This window comes from Triturus cristatus, chromosome 4_2, assembly GCF_964204655.1.
Source record: "Triturus cristatus chromosome 4_2, aTriCri1.1, whole genome shotgun sequence".
In the NCBI taxonomy this organism is placed as follows: domain Eukaryota; kingdom Metazoa; phylum Chordata; class Amphibia; order Caudata; family Salamandridae; genus Triturus; species Triturus cristatus.
Window position 1 is genome coordinate 561,927,321 of NC_140586.1, and position 27,579 is coordinate 561,954,899.

The following is a 27,579-nucleotide window of genomic DNA, read 5'->3' on the forward strand; positions in this document are numbered from 1 at the left end:
TTCAGCACCTTAGAGCAGGGAATGCGAGCACATTTCAGGGGATAGTTTTAGGAAGGGTATGTAGGTACTGTATTGTACTGCATTGATGAATGAATATAGCGCTTTATATCGCCGATGAGGCTGTGAAGATCTTTAGTTCACATCGACTTCCTGGGGCCCTTTCAGACAGCATGGTTGAAGGGTGTAGGTTGCCGTTCGGCCTCCATGGGAGATGTTGGGTATATTGTCAGTGGCGTAGCCGGGGGGGGGTGGTCCGCCCCAGGCGGCACTATTTTGGGGGCAGACGCGCGGCATAGGTGGCCTGTTGCGGCGGCCTTTATACTTTATTTGGGGACACTCACTGACACTACTCACTGACACTACTATCAGTCATTGTAGCGTCAGTGTCCCCAAATAAATTTTAATGGCAGCCGCAACGGACCACCAGTGCCGCGCGCACGGCCCAGGCTATTAAAGTTTGAAAGTGCAAGCAGCGCGCACCTGTCCTGACCTGCTTGCTTTTGTTGTAACTGCTGCGCCAGTCAGTCAGTGCGCCTGCAGTGTTGCCAAAATTGCCGCCGCGACGTCCCGCGTTGTTTGTGCGAAAACTTGCTTGCCTGTTGGTCCGTCCCAGGGCCGTCATTGGTAGCGCGCGAGCGCTACCAATGAGGGCCCTGGGCTACATTTTGGCCAGCCCTTGCGATGAGAACGTAGCAGTGACACGTCACACGCTTCACCACTATGCGCTCTCGTGAGGAGTCAATTCTGGCCTAGGGCAGTGGCAGTGCTGCTGCTGGGCGATTTTGCTTTGCTGGCTGCTGCAGTGCAGCAGAAGTGAAAGAAGTTCGAACCAATCCCTGCCTGCCATAGTGTGAGACCCTGAAGTGAGTGAGGTAAGAAAGAGGAGAGCAGCAGGAGCTAGCTGAACGTTTTCAGAGGGGTGGAATCATCACCTAGGCTCCGCCAAAAATCCACTTTCATAGATATTACGATGAAAACAGTTGCTCATATTAAGCACTGCATTAACTTACCACCAGGCACACGAATAATGCCAGATAATAATGTTTACTGATCCAGCCCTAGAGCTCCCTTCAAGTGACGAGGCCCCAGGGGTTGCATCACAGAACATTTTTGACTGGCCGTATGTCCTTGGGGGAACTTAAAGCATTTCTTGATGCAAAGACTTTTTCCACTGTATCACGAAAGCATGATTCTGGAGGTGTTAATGTGTGGCAAGAATATTTCTGTGCATGTTTGTTGTGTGACATTTTGCTTCGGGGGTGATGTCTACTGTCGTTCTGGATGGTGTAGCATTGTGCTGTCTCCTCCCTTCAAATGATTGCAGCAGGAAACGCGAAATCATAATTCTAAGATGTCTTACTCATGTATAACATTAGTTCAGTGCAATGTTATTAGAAACCCTGCACAATAGGGCTACTAACCTCGGTGTGTGTTTGTGTGTTTGTGTGTATGTGTGTGTGTGTCTGTTTTGTGCGTGTCTGTGTGTGGTGTGTGTCTATGTGTGTGTGGTGTGTGTCTGTGTGTGTGTGCTGTCTGTGTGGTGTGTGTGTGTCTCTGTGTGTATGTGTGGTGTGCGTGTGTGTATATGTGTGTTTTTTTCCAGAGCCCAAAGACAGCGCATCCATGTTATCCAGTCATATCTCTGAACAGTTCAAGTGACTAGTAATAGTTTTAGTTAATTAAAAGCATAAACATGTAAAAAGCGCGCATCTAACATATTTACAAAATTTAAAAAGCTGTGCAAGAATGACATTGCATTTCAGGCTAAAAAAATATCCCAGTTAGAAAAGCCAATGGCGTATTTCAAGATTAAAAAAAGTTACAAATCCCAGCCAGAGAACTTGCCCATGCAGTTGTATTCCGTTTGAAGAGAGCTTGGGTGGGGGGGGGGGTACCCTTTGGTCTGGGTTCACAATCACATCATGAATTCGCAATGATCTTAATTAAGTCTGTGGGAAGTGGTGCAGTGGAGCAGAAACGGTGCTTCCGTCTCGGGATCTTTTTATGTGATCAGGTGCCTGCTATCAGTGGAAGAATCTGTAAGATGGTACCCTATCTTGCTAATCCTATGAAAGTAGTAAGCGTGTTAACCGCCCATTGTCATAAGTGACACCTTCATCCATTCTTGGCTTTTTAGCCAAGACCATTTTGCTTCTGTGGATCCTAGAACAGCAGAAAGCAAAGTTCTGTTTGTCACAAAAGCAGGACTTGATGAAGGTGTCACTGATGTCAAAGGGTCACTTGAAGATGTGAAGTACTGCGTCCCTCCTTCCCCATAATGCTTTGTTGCTCTTAAACTGTACCACTAGTAAGTAGTATGACCCGTCACCGGTTTTGAAGCCTGCATCTCTGCAGTGATTTCAAGAACAATTCAAGGAAAAAAAGGTTTAGCCTTGGCCTGGGCATAGGGGCATTGGTCTCTACTCAGTTTTAACCGAATTGGGCCCCCACCCAGTCTTACTGAGAAGCCCAGCCCCCACGAGAAGCCAAAACTCTACTCCTGCCATGGCTTCTTACCTTAGTCTAGCCCGCCTCAGCCTGAGATACGTCACACTACAACACAGAAGGACATTGCCAACTGGGCACTGGGGAGGTCTGTGAGGTCCATATTGTTCTGTGAATAATAATGGGGTTTAAGTCATTTTCCCGTGTGTTTCTAACTGCTTCCCATGCACACATGAGGATTTTTGCTTTTATTTGCTAGTATCCTTTCAATTTTTTCGGGCTCCTCCTGTGAACCCCTTGGCTTCTGTTTTCTGGCATAATCAGCATTTGCTCTCTGTGGTTTGGAACAAAGCTGCAACATATCTAAGAGGAGGCCGAGGTGCAGCACCTCATATATCTAACAACTTTAACCTAAAGTCTAGCTTAACCCAGAATTTGGGCCAGATGTGGTTGATTTCATGTAGCTTCAATATTGCCTTTGACACACTGATATGGACCAACGTTCTTTGTGGAGGTCGGGAGTTTGGAAGAATGGGTTTAAATTTGGTTGCATAGCTTCCCTTTGCCTGGTTGCTTGAGGGTGTTGATGGCACTTTTGCAATTATTTTTTGTATTGTATTGTAATTGCATTTATATAGCACTCACTACCCATAAGGAGGCATCGAAGCGCTTTTTCAGCGAGTGGCACGCTACTCCGGAACCCATAAATGATTAGTGGTGAATTAGTATAGTGAAAATTTGAAAGTAATTTGAGTGGTGGATATGTTAGTCAGATTATGTGGATTGAGAAGGATAGTGGAGATATGGAGAAGAGAAAAAAGGTTTGGATTTATCTAGAACTTGCTACCTCTGATGGGGGGGTTGAAGCGTTTTTCGGCGAGTAGCACACTACTCTGGAACCCGTACAGTGTTAGTGGTGAAGTAGTATAGTGAAATATGCAAGTCATTTTTAATAATTTGAGTGGTAGGTATGTTAGTCAATTATTTGGATTAAGAAGGATACCGAAGGGGTAGAAGAGGTAAAAAGGTTTGCATTTATATAGCGCTTGCTACCCCTGTTGAGGTGTTAATGTGCTTTTTCGGCGAGTAGCACGCTACTCCGAAACCCATAAAGGATTAGTGGCAAATTAGTATAGTGAAATAGGACATTTATTTGAGTAGTGGACATGTTAGTCTGTTATTTGGATTGAAAAAGTGTAGTGGAGGGATAGAAGGGAAGGATTTTGAATTTTTTGTTGTTTTGTTGTTGCTATACCCTTCATTACGAGTGGTTATTCCCCCAGTAATAAGGACTAACATTCAGATCTTGCTGCTTACTGCACCTAAATGCCATCTTCTGCTTTTCTCCTGATAGATATCATTAGATTTGGCCCGAAAGCATTTATCAAGGGAACATGATTCTCATTCCAAAACTCATAAGTCCAATAAGTGTGGTTCCAGGAGTTACCGCACATAGCAGAATTTAATGAAAACTCGTAAGGAAGGTAAAGACAAACTTACCTTGGAAAATTTTTCAGACAGCATAAAATTGAAATTTCTCAAAACTTTAGCAGCATAAAACAGGATTTCAAAAATTCTAACTTCATGTAGAGGTGATATGGGGTATGCAGTCCTTTCGTGTTGTAATTGTTCACGCAGCTCTCTGATGGATGTCGCATGTAGTTTTTCCTGAGTCCCCAGATAAATCAAGCAGTGTGTGTGTTCTCCTTTGTACTGCCGGTCACTGGTGTATTCAACTGTGTAGCTTTGGACCGTGTCATGTATGTGCATGTAACTTGCATGATCGAGGTAACTATTAGCAGCGATTACTACGCGTTTCTCGGACCTCTTTCAAGTGCTTGCCGTCCTTTTTCCCCAGCACCCCTCCCCCCAGGGGCGGCAATCTGAGGGATAGCCCCGGGCGCCACAAGCTCTTGCTACGCCTCTGTAGTTGTCTTGCTCTTCGCGGTCTCCTCGAGACTTATAATAGTAAAGTGTAAGTTCTTGTTATTATTCAATTATGATTCCATGCTCTGGTAGTGGAACGGCAACTGTGGGGGTATCAGCAACTATTCAGTTGTGGCGGATGTCGGATGCTTCCGATTGTGGTTGTGTACTTCGCACAGAATAAATTTAAATTCTTGAAACACCCTCCGCCTACGTCTGCTTTACTTTAGCAGCGTTAGTGAACAGAAGTATATATGGAGCGAATGTGGCATAACTGCTAGGGCAGTCGACCTCGGAGCTGGGGAACGGCTTTCGGTCTCGGCAGGGACGCTCAACGTTCTGTGGATCTGAGCAAATCACGTAATCTTCCCGCGCCGAACAAACATGAATGTGTCCGTCTGTAACGTAACTGGTGCTCATGTAAAGCGCTCTGATACCTTCGGGTCTAGTTCGTGCTATATAAAACTCCCTCCCCCCCCCCCCCAAAAAAAAAATATAGGGATAACATACTTGAAGGAATTGCAGCTCTGTAACCTTATAGCCATTGCCATCCATGAATCTATTTTTGGCACTGTGCTTATGTTTGTCAATCATAAATATTGTGATTTGTCCCTTTACTCATTCAACTGACCGTTCTAGAGAGGTGTTAACAACCATAATGAATTATAAGCACCATGTTGTACAAACTAATGTTTTTTTTCTTTATTTTTCAGTGACCAAAATTCGTTGCTGGAATTCAAGATGCCCGCCTGCCTTCGATTCTCAATAAATTAACTGTTGAAGTAATGTTCATAAGATTTGAATCTTTTATTTATACTCTGCTGTTTCGCCGCCATTGTATGGATGTATGTAGATACATTTTCGTGTTCCCTTTTTTCTTTGTTTAGATAAGTGGTAATTCATTTGTGTGCTAAATCATTGCTTTTTGTAAATAATTATTCACATTTTAAAATATTTAAATAAATGTTACATTTATGTAAAATGTTGGATTCTTGGTTCTATATCTTAATTAAAAAACGACCTACACCTTACACCCTGATTTTATTTTTCTTCTATAAATCTTACCACCGGATTCCAGAACATTAAGAAATACTTTTTGAAACGTATTCGTCAGTTTTTACTGATGTCAGCTGTAAATTCCTTTATTCATACTCCGAAGAATGTATAGTGGAGTACATCCATTCTCAATCCGATTGGAAGTGGAAAATTCCAGAGCAGCGTAGCATGCAGTCCTGTTTTAGCTTGTCACATAATGTATTACTCCTAATTAAAAGTAATTAATTAAAAAAGGTTGTGCTGCCAGTACGCTTGCACGTCTCCTGAGGCAATAGGAAGGAACTGAAAGTGGAAATGAGAGAATGCCAACAGTGAGAATGAAATGCCTTCCAGCAGTCTTTTTGAGGGATCTGTCTAAGCCACCATCTTTTAAGCATGTTGATCTCCAAACACCTACCTGCTCCTCTAAATAAATGAGTTCTAGTGCATTGTAATACAAGACTGAAAATGGTAACGTTTGTCTTCCAAAGAAGTCTTATTTAAAAATGTGGGAGGAAGGACAGCCATTTGCTACAACACTTTCTTAAAATACTTCTAGAAAATATGTGTTGGACACACTTGATAAATAGACTGTGTAATATACAATTACTTGCACATTTTTGTTATTCTGTGTAAGATTTTATCAAGCACAGGACTCTAGGCCTATATTAGGCTACACCTTTAGCTAAAAACCTGGGTTCAAAGAAACGGGGATACATGGGTGTAGGTGTCCCACAATGGTTGAACATACACAAAGTTGTTTAAATACCCCTCACACACCAAGAATGACCCATGGTGTCGTGCTTCATCATAGGGGTCTTCCCGCCCCGCTGCGGGATGGGGCGTGCTACGACCTACGAGTACGTGGGAGCACTGATGATAAAGTGCTATGTGTAGTGCAATGGGAGGGTCTGGGGTAAATGTGAATGTGAGATTAAAAAGGACCTGGCCCCTTAGGACAAAAAAACTTTAATAAGTCAAGGGGGGCTGGTACTAGTAAAAAGGTGGTGCGGAGACTTCCTACTTAATGTGCGGTTGCTCCTAGTATGTTGTCAACATGTTTCGATGCAAAGCATCTTCATCAGGACAGGGCTGAGATCCCTCCTATGTGAAAAATGTATGCACTTATGAAAATACTATAAACATAAGTGAGAAAATGCAATTAATCATGCGAAAAATACAGTACCTAATGGTATGCGTATATGTTCTGTAGAGGAAAAAATAAAGACAAGTACTCGTTTGTTTCCCAGGAAAAATAGTCATTATACCTGCAAACATAAGAGGTGTGCCACAAACGTGACAAAAACGTGATAGTTAGCCATAACTCTTAACTGTTGCAGAAAAAGGTGCGGTGACCTGCAAGAAAATGGAGACATACAAGACACTACAGACAGATAACAGAAAACACACACTCTATAAAATGCGTGGACTATACTCTAAAATAGAGATAGACCCAGTGGTGTATTGAATACATACTTAAGTGTACGTGAGGTGTTGCCTCGTGAACCTTAGGGCGGGTGGAGAAAACAATAAGGAGCCTCAATGCTGGAAAGAGAATGGAAAAGGAGAAATGGCTGTTATCTCCTGAATAATCCATGAGAAATGCCGTGTCCGGTATCCTCGAGCGGCTATGCCGTACTCACGTATCCTTAAACTGCCAATAGCTTAATGTGCATCCATCCCGAGGTTCCGTCGATATGCGGAGAAAGATCTAAAGTGCACAATTTAAATAAAGCCAGCTATTGTTGAATTACGGGGAAACTCGCTGCACCTGGTGTACTACAAAGGCTTCCGGTTCAAGGATAGACGGAAGACTAGACCTGATCGAGTGGAAAAAACCCGCCAACCGGAAGTGAGGACCCGATGTGAACCATCGGAATAGTATTCCCTGTATACACATCGTATGCATAACCACCTGTTGTTGCAAAATATCTCGTTTCAATGAACAAAATAAAGATATAAACACTAGAGGCATCCCTCGTGTACCACAATCGTAAGAGGGTACGGTGACTGCAATCGTTATGAACGGAAGGTGAATGCGGGTAACGTTAGCAGTAAGAGAGAATAAAGATTTAAACACTAGGGGCATCCCTCGCGTACCACAATCGTTAGAAGGTACGGTAACAGCAATTGCTATAAACGGAAGGTAAATGCGGGCAATATTGACTGTAAGAGTGAGGTCCCGGTGTTGGGTAAGGTATGGATATTCTCTTTTAGAGAACCGGATACCACAGGAAGAAGAGATTAGACCTATTTGTGTCACAACCTACAACACACATTCTAACCAAGTATCCAAGATCATCAATAAGAATTGGAAAATTCTGAATTGTGGCGGCTTAAACCTACCGAAACCCATGTTCTCCCATAAGAGGGGCAGAAATTTAAAAGACATTTTGGTTCACACCAGACCACGTAAACCACCTGTCCAACAGATCACAAGAAGTATTCAACCACCTGTCAAAGGACATCATCCATGCGGCATGTGCAGTACTTGCACTCTAACTGAAAAGAGTACCAACATCACTTTCACCAATTGCAACAGCAAAAATGTTGTGTACCTTATCACCTGCCCCTGTAAGATGGAATATGTGGGTATGACCACCAGACAAGTGAAAATTCGAAGTGGCGAACATAGGAGTAATATTCGCTGTAAGAAAAGCACTACAAAGATGGCAACCCATTTTTTGACTGAGAACCATGGGGTCAATGACCTAAGATGGACGGTCATAGAACAACTGCAGACCGAACATGGACTCTTTGAAAAAGAACAACGCTGGGTGTTCCGTCTGGGCACACATGTGATGGGTCTGAATGATGACATACCATGGTCACAGTTGACATAGTACCATATCTCTCTCCCATTTATGTCTACCGACACTTGCCTTTCTTTGGTACCTCCTTTTATGTATGACTTACCAAATCAGAAGCAGCAACTCCTTTTTGGTACAACTCTCAGAAATACTGACATCCTAGGTAATTTTTATAATTTTTTATAACACCTGTACCATTATTTGGTATAACGCCTCTTTCCTTATTTTTGTCAGCATAACTTTTCTTTTTTGTTTTAGCATAGGACCCTGTGGGCTTTGAGTATTACTACCTACTCTTTTAGACCTCAAATATGAATGTGCCATCCCTACCTTACCCAACACCGGGACCTCACTCTTACTGTCAATATTGCCCGCATTTACCTTCCGTTTATAGCAATTGCTGTTACCGTACCTTCTAACGATTGTGGTACGCGAGGGATGCCCCTAGTGTTTAAATCTTTATTCTCTCTTACTGCTAACGTTACCCGCATTCACCTTCCGTTCATAACGATTGCAGTCACCGTACCCTCTTACGATTGTGGTACATGAGGGATGCCTCTAGTGTTTATATCTTTATTTTGTTCATTGAAACGAGATATTTTGCAACAACGGGTGGTTATGCATACGATGTGTATACAGGAAATACTATTCCGATGGTTCACATCGGGTCCTCACTTCCGGTTGACGGGTTTTTTCCACTCGATCAGGTCTAGTCTTCCGTCTATCCTTGAACCGGAAGCCTTTGTAGTACACCAGGTGCAGCGAGTTTCCCCGTAATTCAACAATAGCTGGCTTTATTTAAATTGAGCACTTTAGATCTTTCTCCGCATATCGACGGATTCTCGGGATGGATGCACATTAAGCTATTGGCAGTTTAAGGATACGTGAGTACGGCATAGCCGCTCGAGGATACCGGACACGGCATTTCTCATGGATTATTCAGGAGATAACAGCCATTTCTCCTTTTCCATTCTCTTTCCAGCATTGAGGCTCCTTATTGTTTTCTCCACCCGCCCTAAGGTTCATGAGGCAACACCTCACGTACACTTAAGTATGTATTCAATACACCACTGGGTCTATCTCTATTTTAGAATATAGTCCACGCATTTTATAGAGTGTGTGTTTTCTGTTATCTGTCTGTAGTGTCTTGTATGTCTCTATTTTCTTGCAGGTCACCGCACCTTTTTCTGCAACAGTTAAGAGTTATGGCTAACTATCACGTTTTTGTCACGTTTGTGGCACACCTCTTATGTTTGCAGGTATAATGACTATTTTTCCTGGGAAACTAAACGAGTACTTGTCTTTATTTTTTCCTCTACAGAACATATACGCATACCATTAGGTACTGTATTTTTCGCATGATTAATTGCATTTTCTAACTTATGTTTATAGTATTTTCATAAGTGCATACATTTTTCACATAGGAGGGATCTCAGCCCTGTCCTGATGAAGATGCTTTGCATCGAAACATGTTGACAACATACTAGGAGCAACCGCACATTAAGTAGGAAGTCTCCGCACCACCTTTTTACTAGTACCAGCCCCCCTTGACTTATTAAAGTTTTTTTGTCCTAAGGGGCCAGGTCCTTTTTAATCTCACATTCACATTTACCCCAGACCCTCCCATTGCACTACATATAGCACTTTATCATCAGTGCTCCCACGTATTCGTAGGTCGTAGCACGCCCCGTCCCGCAGCGGGGCGGGAAGACCCCTATGATGAAGCACAACACCATGGGTCATTCTTGGTGTGTGAGGGGTATTTAAACAACTTTGTGTATGTTCAACCATTGTGGGACACCTACACCCATTTATCCCCGTTTCTTTGAACCCAGGTTTTTTGAATTTCCCTTTTTTTCCCTAAAGAGATGGATCCTTATGTTTAATAATCAATCTAGAGTGGAGGACGTATCCGTCTCCTGAGCCCATGTAGGGCCTTCCCTCTACACTCCCTAATCTTGTTATCATTAGCTACACCTTTAGCTATGCAGGCAATACATCTAAAGTTTATTCCATTTTGCTTCTTGGATGCACCAACTTTGGAGACATCTTTTTTCATACTTTTTAAAGCACTCTCGGGACATACAGCTAAAGAAAATCAGCAGTGAAAGACTGAAAGGAGGCAGTCATACAGTGGTGTGTCTGCCTCTTTCATTGACCGTAGAGGGCCACTATAAGGTTTTGGACATTGAATGACTGCATGGTAGGGGATAATTCGCCATCTTGTAGGGAGCTTACTTGGGGAATGGAAACTTGAAGGCCTTCATCTGACATATAACCCTGCCCAAGAGAAGCAGCTGTGAGGGGATCGCCCTGTAGTAGCCTTCCTACATCTTCTTGCCCCCTTCCAGAGTAGAGAGGATGCTGCCTGGTAAACCTCTTTAGACATGTCCTAAGTGCATTGTGGATCAAAATAGGACGTATTTAGTATATGATCCGTCACTTCACCATTGGTCAGAGATACAAGATGTAGGACAGAACTCTTCAACAGCCTTCATCTACGGTAGCTGCCAATAATCATTTATTAGATTAGAGACATATGGTACAGAAATAAATGTTCCTTGTTTCAAAGTATCCAAAGTATTACTATATGAAGGAAGAAGTAACTATGATACTTTCAGTGAGTGCAATACTATTAGCCCAGGTGCATCAGGTTTTTGCAAGGCAAGATACGCTGTGAAATTCTACTAGGCTCTCTAATTACTAATCTTTCTACATGAACTAATTCACAGTATTTCTGTTGATCACGTTCATAATTACAATTTATGAAATATTAGGGTTTGGTGGGCACACAGGCAAAGGTCAATCAGTTTTTCAGAGATTATTTGCCTTTCCTTTTGTTATATTTCATATCGGTACCCCAAAAAAGTCCAGAGAACATTGTACACTTTCCCTACAACATCTCCCCTTCATTTCATATGAACAAGCCTTATAAGGACATAACTCCTAATAAGGACAGAATGCCTTATAGGGACATAACGCCTTATAAGGACTGATGCCTTTTATGGACTAAATCTTTCACCTAGTTCAATGCAGAGGGAGGGTTTTTCCCAATCAATGTTGCTAAGACGTCATCCTTAGCACATATGAATAATTTATGAGAACACTACCCAGGGGGTATACCTCACCTCTCCTATCTATGCACAAGGTTTAATCCCCAACGTCGTCTTCATACTGAACAATGGCTAACATACGTACAAGGACTGTATAAATACAGCACCTCTTGCTATCAGTAGGCAGGAGGGAACCGAGACTTCATGACCGACACACTGACCAGAGACGCTGAGACTCCTGCATGCAGTCGCTCCAGCTGACAGTGGTCTGAACATCCCTTGCGGGGTATCCAACTCGAGACCAGGACGAGGTCAAACACATTATTCAGGTAATGGGGTTCAACTAAATCCTAGCGGGATTCTTGGCTCCTAGGCTTATTAGCTCTTTCACACCTACTCACATGCTAGGTACACTTAGGTACATCTAGACAGGCATCTCAGGAGTATGCGCTTTATTTTATAAATGCATTTTATATTCATGTATATGTTCATGACTATTACAAAATGGTAGAACTGTACTATTCCTTTTTTTCACTGTACTGCTGATCCTATATCTCTGCTACTGTGTAACAGTTGTAGCAGTGCATATATTTTACACTAGAAGAACAACGGTACAATAAATTCTAATTGTAAACACACTTGACTGTTTCTTCCTAGTATCTCTCTAAGACAAAATGAGCAAGCACGAGTGACTGGGTGAAAAGTAGTATATTGTTTCCACGAGTCTGAGGAATCAGGGTTTGTTGTGTTCTGAGGTTGCCAAAAACTAATCTCTCTGATAAAAGGAGATTCTAGTGGCACTGTGAGCTAGCTAATGCAAATTAGGCTAACATACGCGGTGGGGGTGCTCAGAGTCAGTCTACCACCCGACCCACAGTGTATGTTGTCCAAAAGCGCAGGTCCTGCATGAGAGTACTATAGGAACTACACTACATGGCGCCTCCAAACCGGTTTGGTACTTATTTAACAGTAGAATCTGAGTAGCTCAGTCGTGCTTATTCTCAGAGACCCCTACTCACAAAAACCAGAGACGTCTGGAGTGGGTGGGCACAAAACTGCCACAGCCGAGTAGGCGAGATATACTATTTATTGGCTGTTGGTTAATCAAGCTTGAAGGAATTTTCCCCAAAATTGTGCATAAAACCATATCTTAATCTCTTTGGACAGGTAGTCTGTGTTCTATACACAATGGCTAACGAAAATGGAGATTTACCACAGGCACTTAATCAGTCAGAAGGTGAGGAAGATGCCAATGCAATACAGATTGCAGCCAATGTAAGACATACTCTTACAGTTAAACTACTCAAAGATGGGTTACCATTCAGAGGAGGTGTAATATTCGTGATAGAGGCACACGAAGATTTCCAAACAGAGGTATTCTATTCCTGGGTTACATTTCCAGCAGCAAATGCTGTAACAAACACTTTTCATTATTACTTACATGAAGAGACTCCAGCAGTCTACACTCCGTTTGAGGAGATTGAAATTACGCTTACCTACCAGGAACATATTTTCTGGTTTAATGGCTCCCTACCCCACTCAAGAAAAATAACAAGGCTTGGTCCTTTAGGAAGACCAGGAGTAACATGGCCGATATTAGCGACCTATGCACCATATCCTGAAATTGACACAACGCCACGTGATGAACTGCTTGTTCAACACAAAGAGTTGATAAAACTTTACAGAAACCTGACACACTTCGTCTTGAGGACACTAGCGGTCTTATCAACAGTAATTACACCAAATGCAGCTCCTACACAGAGCACAGCTACTAAAATTACTCCACAAACATTACACACGGTAATGGGTAGATTGCCCACAAAACGTGAACAAATTTCTTTCTGGGTAGCTCAGAAAATAACCCAGCTAGACACATTAGTCCCAAATACAACACCATTTGAAAAACACAAAATGTTAACAATCTGCTTGCCCATGGGGATTACACCACAGTTAGAGGATTGTACCTCTTGGGTACAGTCTTTGCTGCCATATATACCAGAACTCATGGTATTCCTTCATTAGCAGTAATACCAGATGCATTAAGACAAATACAAAATGAGTACGGAGCAGAGCCTGTCCTAAACTTAGGGAGGAAGTTATTAAATAACTATGACCAGGTATCCGCCATAATACTAGCTATCATTAAAGGGGAAACAGCATCAGTGTCAATCCGCCAACGCCTATGGGAGTTCTCTCCGCTAGAACAGGTGAATGAACTACCAAAAAAATTGAAACTGCGTATGCAGAATTAGGCAGGGATTGCACCTCTCCGACACACCGCCAAACAACGCCCATCAAAGGCCGCCTGGTTCACCACCGGACTCCAAGAAGCCAGACGCACCTGCAGACGTTTGGAGGAAACCTGGCGAAACCAGAGGACCATGGAAGCACAAAACAACCACAGGATCGCCATGAAGGACCACCACCAGCGTATAAGGGACACCAAAAGAACCTTCATCAGTGACAAAGTCAAGACTAACGCATCCAACACAAAGGAGCTGTTCACCGTCATTCAGCAGTTCGCAAAGCCCTCCTGCGAAGCCACCAACATCGCACCCTCCCAGGAACTCTGTCACAAACTCAGCTCTTACTTCCACCTGAAGATCAAGTCCCTCTACGACAATTTCAGCAAACCCGCAGAAGACAGCACCACACCACCCACCACCGCCGAGAAACCGACCATCACCTCCTGGGCCACCGCGTCCATTGAGCTCATCTCAACCATGAAGAAGACACACTCAGGAGCCCCAACGGACCCCTGCCCCCCTCACATCTTCCACAGGGCCGCCACTGCCATCGCTCCCGAACTATCAACTCCTCCCTCACATCCGGCACCTACGCTGACTGGAAACGCGCAGAGGTGTGAAACCCCTCCTCAAGAAACCAACGGCTGACCCTACTGACCTGAAGAACTACCGGCCTATTTCTCTCCTCCCTTTCGCAGCTAAAGTCACCGAAAGACTAGTGAACGCCCAGCTGACCGCCTTCATCGAAGAAAACTCCATCCTGGACACCTCCCAATCCGGCTTCCGCAGCAACCACAGCACCTAGACCGCCCTCCTCGCTGCCACTGACGACATCCGCATGCTGCTCGACCAGGGACACATCGCAGCCCACATCCTCTTAGACCTCTCCGCAGCCTTCGACACCGTCTCATACTGCACACTAGCCGGCAGACTCCACAACGCAGGAATACAGGGGTCCGCCCTCGACTGGATCCGATCCTTCTTCTCTGGCAGAACCCAGAGGGTCAGACTCCCCCCCCCCCCTTCCCCCCTTCCTCTCCGCCCCCACTGACATCGTCTGCGGAGTACCCCAAGGATCTTCACGAAGCCCGACGCTCTTCAACATCTACATGGCCCCCATCGCCACCATCGTCGGACAGCATGGGCTTAGCATCGTATCCTACGCTGATGACACCCAACTCATCCTTTCCCTCACCAAGAACCCAGAAACCACCAGACTCAGCTTCCAGGAAGGAATGAGAAACGTAGCAGCCTGGATGAAGGACAGCTACCTAAAACTCAACTCCGAGAATACCGAGGTTCTCAACCTCGGGCCCTGCACCTCCACCTGGGACAACACCTGGTGGCCCTCCGCCCTCGGGAGCCCACTCACTCCGACAGACCACGCTTGGAACCTCGGCATAATCCTCGACTCCACGCTCTCCATGAACCGCCAGATCAACGCCGTCTCCTCCACCAGCTTCAACTGCCTCCGCATCCTCCGTAAGACTTTCAAATGGATCCCAACCCGATTGCAGAAAGACCGTCACCCACGCACTCATCACAAGCAGACTTGACTACGGCAACACCCTCTATGCCGAAATCAACAAAACTCTTCTACACAAGATCCAAACCATCCAGAACGCTGCCGCCAGGCTCGTCCTAGGGACACCGCGCCACGAGCATATGACCCAACACCTGCGAGACCTCCACAGGCTCCCCATCGAAAAGAGGCTCAGCTACAAACTCCTCACCCACACGTACAAATCCCTCAACAACATCGGACCCAAATACATCAACGACCGAGTATGTTTCCACGCACCCAAGAGGAACCTCCGCTCTGCCGACCTCGCCCTAGCAGAGGTCCTCCCATCCACAGAAGCAGAACAGAGGGGGAGAGCTTTCTCCTACATCGCAGCCAAAACCTGGAACGCGCTCCTGGTCAGCATCAGACACTCCCCAACCCTCCACACGTTCAGAAAAGACCTCAAGACCTGGCTCTTCGACTGACCCGGAGCTGCTCTCCCCCCCCACCCCCTCCCCTCCAGCGCCTTGAGACCCTCACGGGTGAGTAGGGCGCTATATAAACCACTGATTGATTGATTGTTTGGGGGGAAAAGCTTTAAAACCTCAACAAATGGGCAGTCCTGAAAAGGACACTTCTAAGCAGACACCTAAATCATCTAAAAAGAAGTGGGATAAAAAAAACTCTAAAGACAAGAGATCTCAGTCCCGAGGTAGGTCTCCTCCACAGGAGAAAAGAGGTACCACCTTAGTAATAGGGATAATATGAGGAAACCTGACCGGTATCAGAATACTGATACACGTTCCTCTCGTTCCTTTAAGGGCTCGAAGAAAAGCTTCGAAAGAAAAGGACGGTCAGAAAATAGAGAGGAGTATACACAGTCCAGAGACAAGCAAAAGAAAGTTGCTGGTCTGAAAATCAGACATGCCCAGAATTCTGAGGACACAACTTCTGAACGGGGAATGGGCTCTGACGATGCTAGACAGTGCGGCAGAAGTAACAATAGCTCGCCAGAACCTGAAGGAATTTCTGGTGACAGCGGAGTTGAATGATTACATCACGGTGGAAACACCAGACACCAGGGTGAGCGTCCCACATAAGTTATACGAAATAACACTCCGGATGGAGGGGGACAAGCCCAGGAAAGTAAAAGGTCTTTTTTGGAAGAACTTATCATCTGTTTATGACAGCCTGTATAATTTTTCCTGCATTTTCCGATAATGTTCCCGTTCACCTTAAACATACATATGCACAGGAGTGGGCAGTAGCCCAAGCTCCAGCACTGTACAAAAATCATGGTGGATGGGGTGAGGACTCAACCTACCACGTGATCCCGTTAAAAGTTTCACCTATTGCTCAGAGGCAATATCCAATAAAGCAAGAAGCTAAAAAACAGGACAGGGAGATCCTAGATTAACTTGAATACCAGGGGGTCATAGGGAAAATGTACCTCTCCAATGAACAATCCTTTGTTTCCCGTCTCTAAACCCGACAATACATATCGTCTAGTTTTAGATTACAGACATTTAAACTCATGCACAGACATTTGCTGTCCAAAATGCACATAGTGCCGCATTAATGAATAACATTGTGCGCAAAAAATACAAAACAACACTTGATATCTCGAATGGATTTTTCTGCCAAATTATAGCGCCTGAAAGCAGGTATCTGACCGCATTCAGTGCGTTTGGGTCCCAGCGACAATTTTGTCAACTAGCCGAAGGGTATAAGAATAGCCCCGGGGTATTTTCAGCAAGAGTAACGGAGTTACTTCAAAAATTTGATGAAGAAGTGTTGTCCTATGTGGATGATATTTATCTAACGGACGACGACTTAGAGAGGCACTTGACCAGGGTAAGCACCATTATTATAGGATTTGCCACTGAGGGCTACAAATTTAACTTTAAAAAATCAAAAATAGCCCACCTCAATGTCCTATTTTTGGGATACGAACTGTCAAGTGAAGGGAAAAGTCTGGCAGCAAACTTTTTAGAAAAGTGTGCGCTGCTCCAGCCTCCAAAATCATTAAAAAATGTACAATCAATACTAGGATTCCTAAATTTCGGCAGAACATACATTTTAGATTACGCACAAAGGGTAAAACCATTCTACGACTTAATAAAACCTGACTTTTCAGCCAGAAATTGGACACAAGAACATACTAATATTCTTCGTTCACTCCGGGAAGACAGGATTGCTTCCAAACACGCGTAAACGTACGCCACTTGGTGAGCCGTATAATTGCGGGTCAATGCGTGTACACGTATTTGACCTTCACTGAAGGTGAAACAGTACCAATCGCATACAAATCACACCTGTACACAAATGCAGAAATGGGTTTCACTTCAACAGAAAACTCCTGACAGCTGTTCAGACTGCTGTAGCAAGAGAAAGATCACTGACTCAGGGGAAACGTATTATTGTGGTAACCCCGGTACCAGCTTTAGAGGCTGTTTTCAAAGGCTAGCATTCCAAATACGAAAGCCTTACATCCAAGATGGATACAATGGACTAATTCTCTTACTGCAACATACGTTGAATACAGATTTGATCAAGTTTAAAAACACAAGCATTCCTGCAATATGAACAAGAATATCCTCTACCAAATGAAATCTTGCCTCTAGATCAGTATGAATATATTATTTATACTGACGGATCTGTGCAACCGGCCATAGGAAGTAAGCAGCTATCGTTAAAGGTCGCATGTGTGATGGCAAGCTCCATCCTAGTTGCACGCAATCGCTAGGAGACTGCACTGCACAGTTGGCAGAATTAAAATCACTGATACTGGCACTTGTAAATACGGATCACGTATTCCCCACACTAATCGTGTGTGATTCTTTTTACTGTGTACAATGAGTACTTAAAACATGGGGAACAAAACGGGTTCAAAGATGCGAAAGGTGGCACAATTAAGCATAAAATGCTATGGGAACAGGTAGAGTTGAAAGCCGAGCTCCCAAGGACTCACGTGATCCATACACTGAGTCATCAACGTGATGGCGTTCACGTTGCAGGGAATTCATTGGCTGATGGAGCCCCAGAGGGGGCTGTTTGCACGGCTTCCGTAGCTGCACTCACTGGTTCAAAAATGAGAATAGACGGCGATATTATGGTAGCTGTCATCGCATCACGCAAAGGCAGCTCAGCAGTACCTAAAATATTTTCACTCAAATACTCCTAAGATGCACAAAACATTCCATATGCTCAGATTCCTGGAGTGAGGGATAGAGTAATACCAAATATGGATCGTAGGCAAGGTTTAATACTAGCTGCAGACGAGGGTTTGGGCTCTGCGCATACAGGCGTTACATGACTATGTCCTTACTGAAACAGCGCTATTGGTGGCCAGGGTTAACTAAGCAAACTAAAGACTATGTCTTGAAATGCGACATCTGCTAGCAGATGAAAGGCTCACCATTGCACGCCCGGCACAGACGCCATTATTAAAATTAGACAAACCTCTTGCGTGTGTGTACTTGGACCACTGCGGCCCCTTACAAATGGACGGGGCTTAAAAATATATTATGGTTGCAGTGGATTCCTGCTCGAGATTCCTATGGGTATGGCCTCCGCGCTCGGCTGACGCTCGAACTGTTATAAAAGATTTGCGAGTCTTTATCGGCACATACACAGTTAGCACGTTACATTCTGACTGCGGCCCTGCGTTTAGCTCTCGGGCTTACAAAGAGGTCATGGAAGGAATGGGTGTAGCATTGCGGTTCTCATCTCCGTACCATCCTGAGGGAAATGCAGTTGTGGAGAGAAAAAAACGTGACTTAAAGCAATCTTTAACAGCTAGGGTATTAGGCAAGGGCGCTAGTTGGGTCAAACAACTTTATGGGGTACAGCGGGCGATAAACAACCAGCAAGGTAGTCACGGCAAGACCTGTCTGGATCCCAAAAGTCAGGTATCTGGTCAGAAAGAAAATAGCGGACAAAAAGGAATTTGGACCTTCCTACAGAAAACCTGTACCAGTCCTTGCAGTACAAGAAACAAGAACGGTGCTGCTCCCGCCTCTTGCCGGAAAAAAGGAGAAAAGATTTGTCTCAATCGACTTAATCAAACCACACTATGTGGCCGATACTAAACAGTAGGCCTCGTGGACTCTGCTGTAGCAGATGCCCTCCTCTAGCTACAATCCAAGTAGTTCAAACAGAAAGACTCATCGCGTTTGAAGAGCCACCTGTAAGGAATGAAGGACTAAGCAACAATGCTATGGAACAATTTGTTGCAATTAGACCTAATACAGACGTCTACATCAACATGCCTCGTCGAGAGGAAAATAACATTTCAACTCATCCCGATGCAATTCCTACAATTGATCGAACTGCTTCTGGCTATGTCATGAACTTTGATACATTTCTCTGGATCCAAGCGAGCCGGATGACGCCAGCCAAAACACCATTCAAGCAACAATTAAAGAACTTTTTCACTTAATTCAAAAGACATACCTGGTATCACCGTGAATTGAACTCTGGGTAATTTCTGGGATATTGTTTTTTCTTTTCTGGCTAGTCTTAGTACTAACTTTTAGTATGCTTATTAATGGACACTATCTTCAGCAAAGTTCCACAGCCCAAAAGGTCAACATCCTACTGAAGCCACATCCATCATCACATCGTGAACAAAGACACCTGTCATCAGTGAACATTACAGCAGTTCCTATACCGGATGGTATAGTATGGGACAAGGTCGATTTGAACATATTCGGCCCGACCGAACTTTTAAAAATTAATCATGTATTTAAAATTTCATTAAGTGATATCATTACCTCAAGTACATTTTCTGATGATTGGGACACTGAAACCGTAAATAACTGATTTAGAGAAAACTGCTGCATTTTCTAATAATGAAATGTTAGAGGGTTCCTCAGACTATGACAAATTTACTGTTATTAACATAATGGTCATCATTTCCTGCACATATCCATTTCAGCTAGGAATGTTTTTGAGTACCATCAGTGGGAACATTGCCCAACACCACCAAAAAGTAGTTCACAAGCGTTTGCACAGAAATTTGCATGCTTTTCAGGGTTTAACACAACAGGTCCAGCCTCATATTATAATAAGGTTGCACCAACATCAGCACTGAAAATCTACCATATAGATTTCGATGCCTGAGTGGGGATCGAGAAGTGTTTCCTAGTGGTACAAACTGCAAGAACGCTTTAAGTGATTCTCTCATGTGCCAAGATGTCGTTTTAAACGGAGCCTGTAATGGTTCATTAGTGAATCTGTCTTGCCACATGAAAGAACTCCAGCTGCCTTGATCACGCCAGCGTTTGAGTTACTTTCGAATGGGACTTACTTGATGCTGAATGATCAATTTTGCTGTGGTATGCTTCCGGGCATCGCCTATCTGGTCACCGTGAACACCAGGGTTACTTGCGGTATGCAAGTACTGTTTCCACCGACAAATACAGTCAGCGAGGTGCCGCTATGGCCTTCACTGAATTTTTCTTTTATACAGTTTGATGCTTTGAGCAGAATGAAAGCCATGCTTTTACAGCAGACCGTACCCATAACCTCCGCTCGAGAATCCTTTGAACTTCAAATCGCAAGCACCTCGACTGAGATACAGGCACTTATTCATACCAACTACCCCCTACATTTCGTAGGAATGGTGGGTTGTATCTTTAATATGTCAGATACGAGTGGTATTGCACACCTATTTAAGACCATAGGGTCAGGATTCTTTAGCACCTTTCAGACATTTCTTGGAGTTATTCCTAACTTTATACACTCCGTATTTGTAAGCATTTTCGGGGGTCTACCTCTGATCCTGCTCGCAACAGCTGGAATCCTGATTGTCTTCCCTGCTACTCAATAGATGGATCAACCACCAGCGAGATTGCAAAAGCTGTCCTGGAGAAATATTACCGTGAGCGCGTGGTAAAACATCTGGGTGCACCTCGCCTTTGAGAACTAAGTGCTACTTGGTTCCTATCGTTCAGACCAGTCTTTGAAGACTGCATCGTGCCTGTTTTCTGATGCCTGTTTTGCGGAGGAGAATGTGAGTTGGACATCTGTCTGACACCTCTAATGGATCCGCCAGTGGACTTAGACTCCAGGCTGGAACCACTGCGGTCCCATGCTTGACTCGGTCCTCAGCGTATTCCCATCTTGACAAATGCATTCCTTGAGGATCTGCAGGTGCCCTTTTCAAATGAGTTGAATTTCAGCTCCACCATTGGCACCGAGGTATCGACTACAGCACCGGCTACCTCTCCAACAACTGTTGGCAGCGCTGAATTTCATCTGTGCACTCTTGACATGCTATGCAAGGTACTACAATGTTTATCCCCTGTGGCAGCAGGCAGCGATAATGTTGTGTCTCTCAGCCAGGTCATTTAATCTAAATCTGGCTCACCGTGTGCTGGGAATGAATTCAGATTTTTCTTTCCATTTTCTTCAAACAACTTTTTCAAATTGACACTTTCCATAACAAAGCATGGCCTTCTAAGTACGCTCGCAGTAGTTCAACGTGTATGATTGAACTCAATTAGGACTGTGGTGTGCGGAACTTTAACACAAAATTCATATTTCAAGAGAACATTTCTTTCTCTCCTAGTTTTTTAAACTGTTTTCAAATGATTTTTTAACATTTTAAGAAACATTTGAAATGACTAATTGATAATCTTATGCACTGACACCGTTAAAAATGTGTATCTCAATTGTGTATTATTGTTGAGTATTAGGAGGAGTGGTGTTATATTTCATATCGGTACCCTAAAATAGGTCCAGGGAACATCGTACACTTTCCCTACATCATCTCCCCTTCATTTCATATGAACGAGCCTTATAAGGACATTACATTAATAAGGACAGAATGCCTTATAGGGACATAACGCCTTATAAGGACTGACGCCTTTTATGGACTAAACCTTTCACTTAGTTCCATGCAGAGGGAGGGTTTTTCCCAATCGATATTGCTAAGACGTCATCCTTAGCACATATGAATAATTTATGAGAACACTACCCAGGGGGTATACGTCACCTCTCCTATCTACGCACAAGGTTTAATCCCCGACGTCATCCTCATACTGAACAATGGCTAACGCACGCACAAGGAAAGTATAATTACAGCACCTCTTGCTATCAGTAGGCAGGAGGGAACCGAGACTTCAAGGCCGACACACTGACCAGAGACGCTGAGACTCCTGCCTGCAGTCGCTCCAGCTGACAGTTGTCTGAACATCCCTTGCGGGGTGTCCAACTGGAGACCAGGACGAGGTCCCACACTCTCATTGTTCAGGTAATGGGGTTCGATTAAATCCTAGCAGGATTCTTGGCTCTTAGGCTTATTAGCTCTTTCACACCTACTCACATGCTAGGTTCACTTAGGTACATCTAGACAGGCATCTTAGGAGTATCCGCTTTATTATAAATGCATTTTATATTCATGTATCTGTTAATGATTATTGCACAATGGTAGAACTGTACTATTCCTTTTTATTCACTGTGCTGCTGATCCTATATCTCTGCTACTGTGTAACAGTTGTAGCAGTGCATATATTTTACACTAGAAGAACAGTGGTACAATAAATTCTTATTGTAAACACGCTCGACTGTTTCTTCCGTGTATCTCTCTGAGACAAAATGAGCAAGTACCAGTGACTGGGTGAAAAGTAGTATATTGTTTCAACAAGTCTGAGGAAACAGGGTTTGTTGTGTTCTGAGGTTGCCAAAAACGAATCTCTCCGATAAAAGCAGATTCTAGTGGCAATGTGAGCTAATTAATGCAAATTAGGCTAATATACGCGGTGGGGGTACTCAAAGTCGGTCTACCACCCGACCCACAGTGTATGTTGTCCAAAAGCGCAGGTACTGCATGAGGGTACTATAGAAACTACACTACACTTTAATTGAAGCAGTAGCTAGCCTCACCATTTACTGGCTGGAGGGCCTATGTGAATCTATCTCCAGCAGTGTACCCACACGGCTCTTGAGAGGTTGACAATGCATATAATTGCCTTCTTGATCCTGCCAGTAATTCGATAGAAAAATTACATAGATCTTTATTGAGATCACACTTCCTAAGTCTTTCTAAGTCTGAAGATTTGGTGGAAATTTCAATTAATAACCTTATTTTTAGAATAATGCAAACCACCATTACAGATAGATATGTGCCTGTGTTCCAGTACAGCATTACATATTCCTCTCACTTCTAAAGTGCTCAGAGCTTCCTGAGCTTGAATGTACCAAATGCCTCACTTCGCACACACCGGTAGTCTGCAGCAACCTGAAAGTATTTTTCACTGAGTACATACTACCCTAAATGGCACTGCTATGCAACTTAAATCAAGGCATCCACACCCCCATCCATTTGCAAGGTGCAACTTATCTCTATATACAGCTTCCATTTGTATCTTCAATCCGGTTTCACAGTATCTCCCGCAGCTCCGCATCCCTCCATGTCCTAAGAACCACCATCTCATCAATGCTAGCCAATAACTATTTTGAACTCGGGACTACACATGTATCACTGGTTATTAATTCCTTTGTGTTCTTCACATACCATGCCCTTTTAAGGAGTTTGTGTTCTGTTGTATCTTTGAAAGAACATCACTTAATCCAGCCATGAGAGCTAAATAAAATACCTGAGAAAGGCGTGTGCTCCTAGCTTTTACAATTAGCCAAATCTACCACATAATGGATATTACCCACTTGGGATTTGGACCAGACATGAAACCGTAACCCCTTTTCTCCACCATATTGGATGTCCGCATTGACCTTGCAAATTCTGATCACTCTATTAGATAGCCTTTGACATGGTCATCGATAACATATTTATGAAGCTCATCGCAGAGGGTTCTCGTACCTCCGATTCCATGCTTTTATTATTCAGATCACTCCTCTCCAGTAGAACCCAGGAAGACATATTCCATCTAGTCCTCTTAGAACCTACCTCAGTCATATGTGGCAACCATCAAGTCTCCCCCATCACTCCTCATCAGTAGCATGCGTTCACTCATTGAGACATCTGACATTTATCCATAAATCAATGGGTCATAGAGGACTTCTGTGCAGACACTAACAGGAAAGGATTGGGGGGGGGGGAAGCATTCGAGCTTAACAGAGCCCAAACTGAGCCCGCCCCCCCCCAACTTGGGCCACTGCGGTATGTCTAGCTAGCTCTCATCTCTTCTCGACCTGCCCTCTTTTATAGTTCGACACCCTTAAATGGTATCTAACTTGGCGAAGTTACTGCCAGTGTGATAACTAAGGATATGTACGTGCATCTAGAACATCGCCATGTCCGTACCGTACATTGCATCATTTTTACTACATGAGGAATAGATGGGCGGTCTCACCAAAGGTGTGCTGGATTTCGGTAGTACCCTAATTGCGGTTATATCAACGTGTTATCTTATAAAAAAGTTTGCTTGATAATTTGTAAAGTGCACTTTGCAGGACTTAATTGCCTCTGTTATATTGCTGCTAATACATTTTGGAACAATGATACCCGAGGCAGCTCGCGGTTGCACTCATCTGGCTTATGATTGAGAGAGTTAGAAACAAGAAATGATAAATATAGTTTATGAAGTGACGGGCATGGATGGTCATGGATTCCACAGCAAGTAACACAGGATATTAGAGGTTTTTTTGCCTACATCACTCATGCAGTTAAGGAGCAAGACACTGACAATCTTTTGCTTCTTCTTGGTCATTTAGTTTAATCCAAAAAGAGAATGCATTTTCTGGGACAGTGGTACCATGAGGCTGGCCAGTTGGTTTACTGGGACACTAGCCAACAGCCGAACAGTATGTAAGTGTGTATATGATGTATCTGATAGAGACATCTAGCCTCAGATTACTTGCTGTAGAATCCTCCTCAGGTGCGAGACTGGATCCAGAATTTTCCCACCATAATACGTCCGTGCAACTCCGTATTGACGCCGTCCACCGGATGTGACGTCAACGGAGTCCATATAACTCCCTTGCCAATACCCCCAACGTCAGTTTCTTCTGTTCCTTCTTTTCTGCACTTGCAACACGGATCCGGGGGTGTTTGGTTGCTGTTTTATCTGAAAGAGACACGTTAGTGATAGATTCCTCACCTTAGAATATCCCCAGACGTAAGACTGGATCCGGAAAGTTTTCGTCAGCAGTACCCCTGCGCGTCGGTAGGCATCGTCGTGCGGCTCCGGGTACGTCACTTGCGTCGTAGCCGCTGAGATGACATCGTCGGAGCTACTTCGACGCGCCCATGCGCGCTGACGTCAGTTCTTTCTTTTTCCGCGCCAACAAGCGCAGATCCGAGAGAGAGCGGTACTCCTGTTAATACTTTAACTTGGTTTTTAAGAACTTGTTTCTCTTGTTTTGTTGAGTACTCGACTTCTGGTGCAGTAGGGATGCCCGGGTTTAAGACCTGTCGGTCCTGCCGTCTAAACATGTCGATGGCGGACCCGCACGACGTGTGTCTCTTCTGCTTGGGGCACGCCCATGACCCCGAGGCATGCCCGATTGCCGGGCCATGGCACCGAAAGCTTTGTGGGAGCGTTCCTGAAGGTTGTTGGAGGTCCGGCAATCGGTTCCGCGCCGATCGAAGTCCCGCTCCCATGGGAGGTCGAGGGACCGGTCCCGGAGCCAACACCATCGCTCTTCAGATTCGGGGTCAGGTAAGTTAAGGCCCCATAAAAAGTCGAAGAAGCGATGTTGCTCTTCCTCTACCCCTCACCGGTCGCGGGACGCGGTGGAGGGGGCGGGCGGTCACTCACCCACGGCTCTGTCGGAACCTCTGTTGTTGCCTGCAGCCTACCCACCTTTTCCAGGCCCGTAGGCGACTCCGGACGAAATACAGGCCTTCCTGTCGGCCATGAGCTGTTTGTTTGGCCCATCGGGTCCCTCCAGAGTGCCTTCGGACCTGTTGGGTGGGTCTGCCCCCGTGCTGCCACCTTTGGGCCCGGCTAATCCGGCACGATACCCTGAGGCACCGCCGGATACGACACCGGACGGCACTGAACAAAGATTGGTCCATTACCCCCCAATTCCAATTCTTGGTGGGGAGTTTGTCTCTTTTTCCCGGGCACCTTGTCCTTACCGGCCGTCTCAACAACCGGTGGACGAAGGTGAGTACTGGGGGGGTCTGAAGACCCTCTCTCAGCTCAATGCGAGGATGAGCCGGACTGGGAAGATGATGTGGAAGGTCCAGTGGATCTGGATTTCTCTCCACACCCTGGTATGCTATCCCCCTTTTCCTTGGCTACGGAGGACTTTGGGACTTTTTCTGTGGTGTTGCGTAGGGCGGCTGAGGCTCTTAAACTCGAGCTCCCCTCTGTACCTATCAAGACCAATCTCCTGACTGAGGTGCTGCAACCGGCGTCCTCTTCTGCGGAGCCGCTGCTGCCCTTCAACGGCGCACTTACTGACGTCCTGTTGAGCACCTGGAACAAACCCAACACAGGGGCTCCTGTGGATAAGGATGTGGCGTGCCGCTATCGCCCGGCACCAGGCGATCCCAGCTTTCTCACACAACACCCAACGCCTCAGAGTCTGGTTGTCCAGGCCTCTGCCTTGCCGAGTGCATTTCCTTCTGCTCCTCAAGACAAGGAATCTAAGAAACTGAAACAGTTTGGGAAAAAGATTTTCACTTCTGCCAGTTCTGGGTTGTGGGGTGTGAATACGGCGTGCCTATTGGGGTGCTATTCACATTCTGTGTGGGATATCGTGGCACAGATGCTACCTCAGTGCCCGGTAGAAGCTCGAGTGGTGCTCTCCCAGACCGTTCCCGAGGGGAGAAATGCTGCTAAATTTACTATCCGTTGTGGCCTTGACACAGCCAATTCACTCAGCAGGGCACTTTCTTCAACGGTGGCGCTTCGCCATTATGCTTGGCTCAGGACCAACTGGCTTCTCCGGGGATGTCCAGAATACTTTGTTGGACATTTCCTTTGATGGCACGCCTCTTTGGAGACCAGGCGGATAGCACCCTGGAACGCTTTAAGGACTCTCGGGCTACGGCCCAGTCCTTGGGTCTCGCCACCACGCGCACTCCCTCGGGGTCCGCTTTTCGTTCCTTTCGAGGTCATGGTCGAGGCGCCCAAGCGCATTTCTTTCAGGCACGCCGGCCTGCAGAGCCGCAGTCTCAGCGCAGCCGCGGTCGCGGGGCCCGCAGTGGTGGGTCCCGAGGCCAGCGGGCGGGTCAATCCACCACCGCCCCTGCCGCCTAAAAACCTTCCTAGTCCGGTGTTTCAGGCCCACAAGACACCAGTGGGTGGCAGGATTCGCCATCACCTCCCCCACTGGCGCACCATCACCTCGGACAGGTTGGTTCTCCAGATAATCCAAAGGGGCTATTCCCTCCCCTTTGAGTTTACCCCTCCAGCCATGCCACCTCAGTACCACCGCATGTCGGGGGATCATTTGGCACTTCTCCAGCATTAAATTGCGGCCCTCTTGGCCAAGGGGGCTATCGAGCGCGTTTCGACACCAGAAGTGGGTCGTGGTTGTTACTCCCACTACTTCTTGGTTCCAAAGAAGGACAAAGGTCTGTGACCTATCTTAGACCTCCGGAACGTCAATCGCTTCCTCCGGAAGGAGAGGTTCAAGATGCT

The 27,579-nt window shown here is 45.1% G+C and overlaps 1 protein-coding gene across 3 annotated transcripts in view; it reads left to right on the forward strand.

The window, feature by feature from the left end:
- Window positions 1-5,353, forward strand: part of CCDC18 (coiled-coil domain containing 18) — a 1,105,805-nt gene extending 1,100,452 nt beyond the window's left edge. For all 3 annotated transcript variants that reach the window (XM_085602201.1, XM_085602202.1, XM_085602203.1), the window contains one exon: window positions 5,085-5,353. The gene's annotated coding sequence lies outside the window, so the exon portion shown is untranslated. The remainder of the gene's footprint in view (window positions 1-5,084) is intronic.
- Window positions 5,354-27,579: the final 22,226 nt, after the last annotated feature.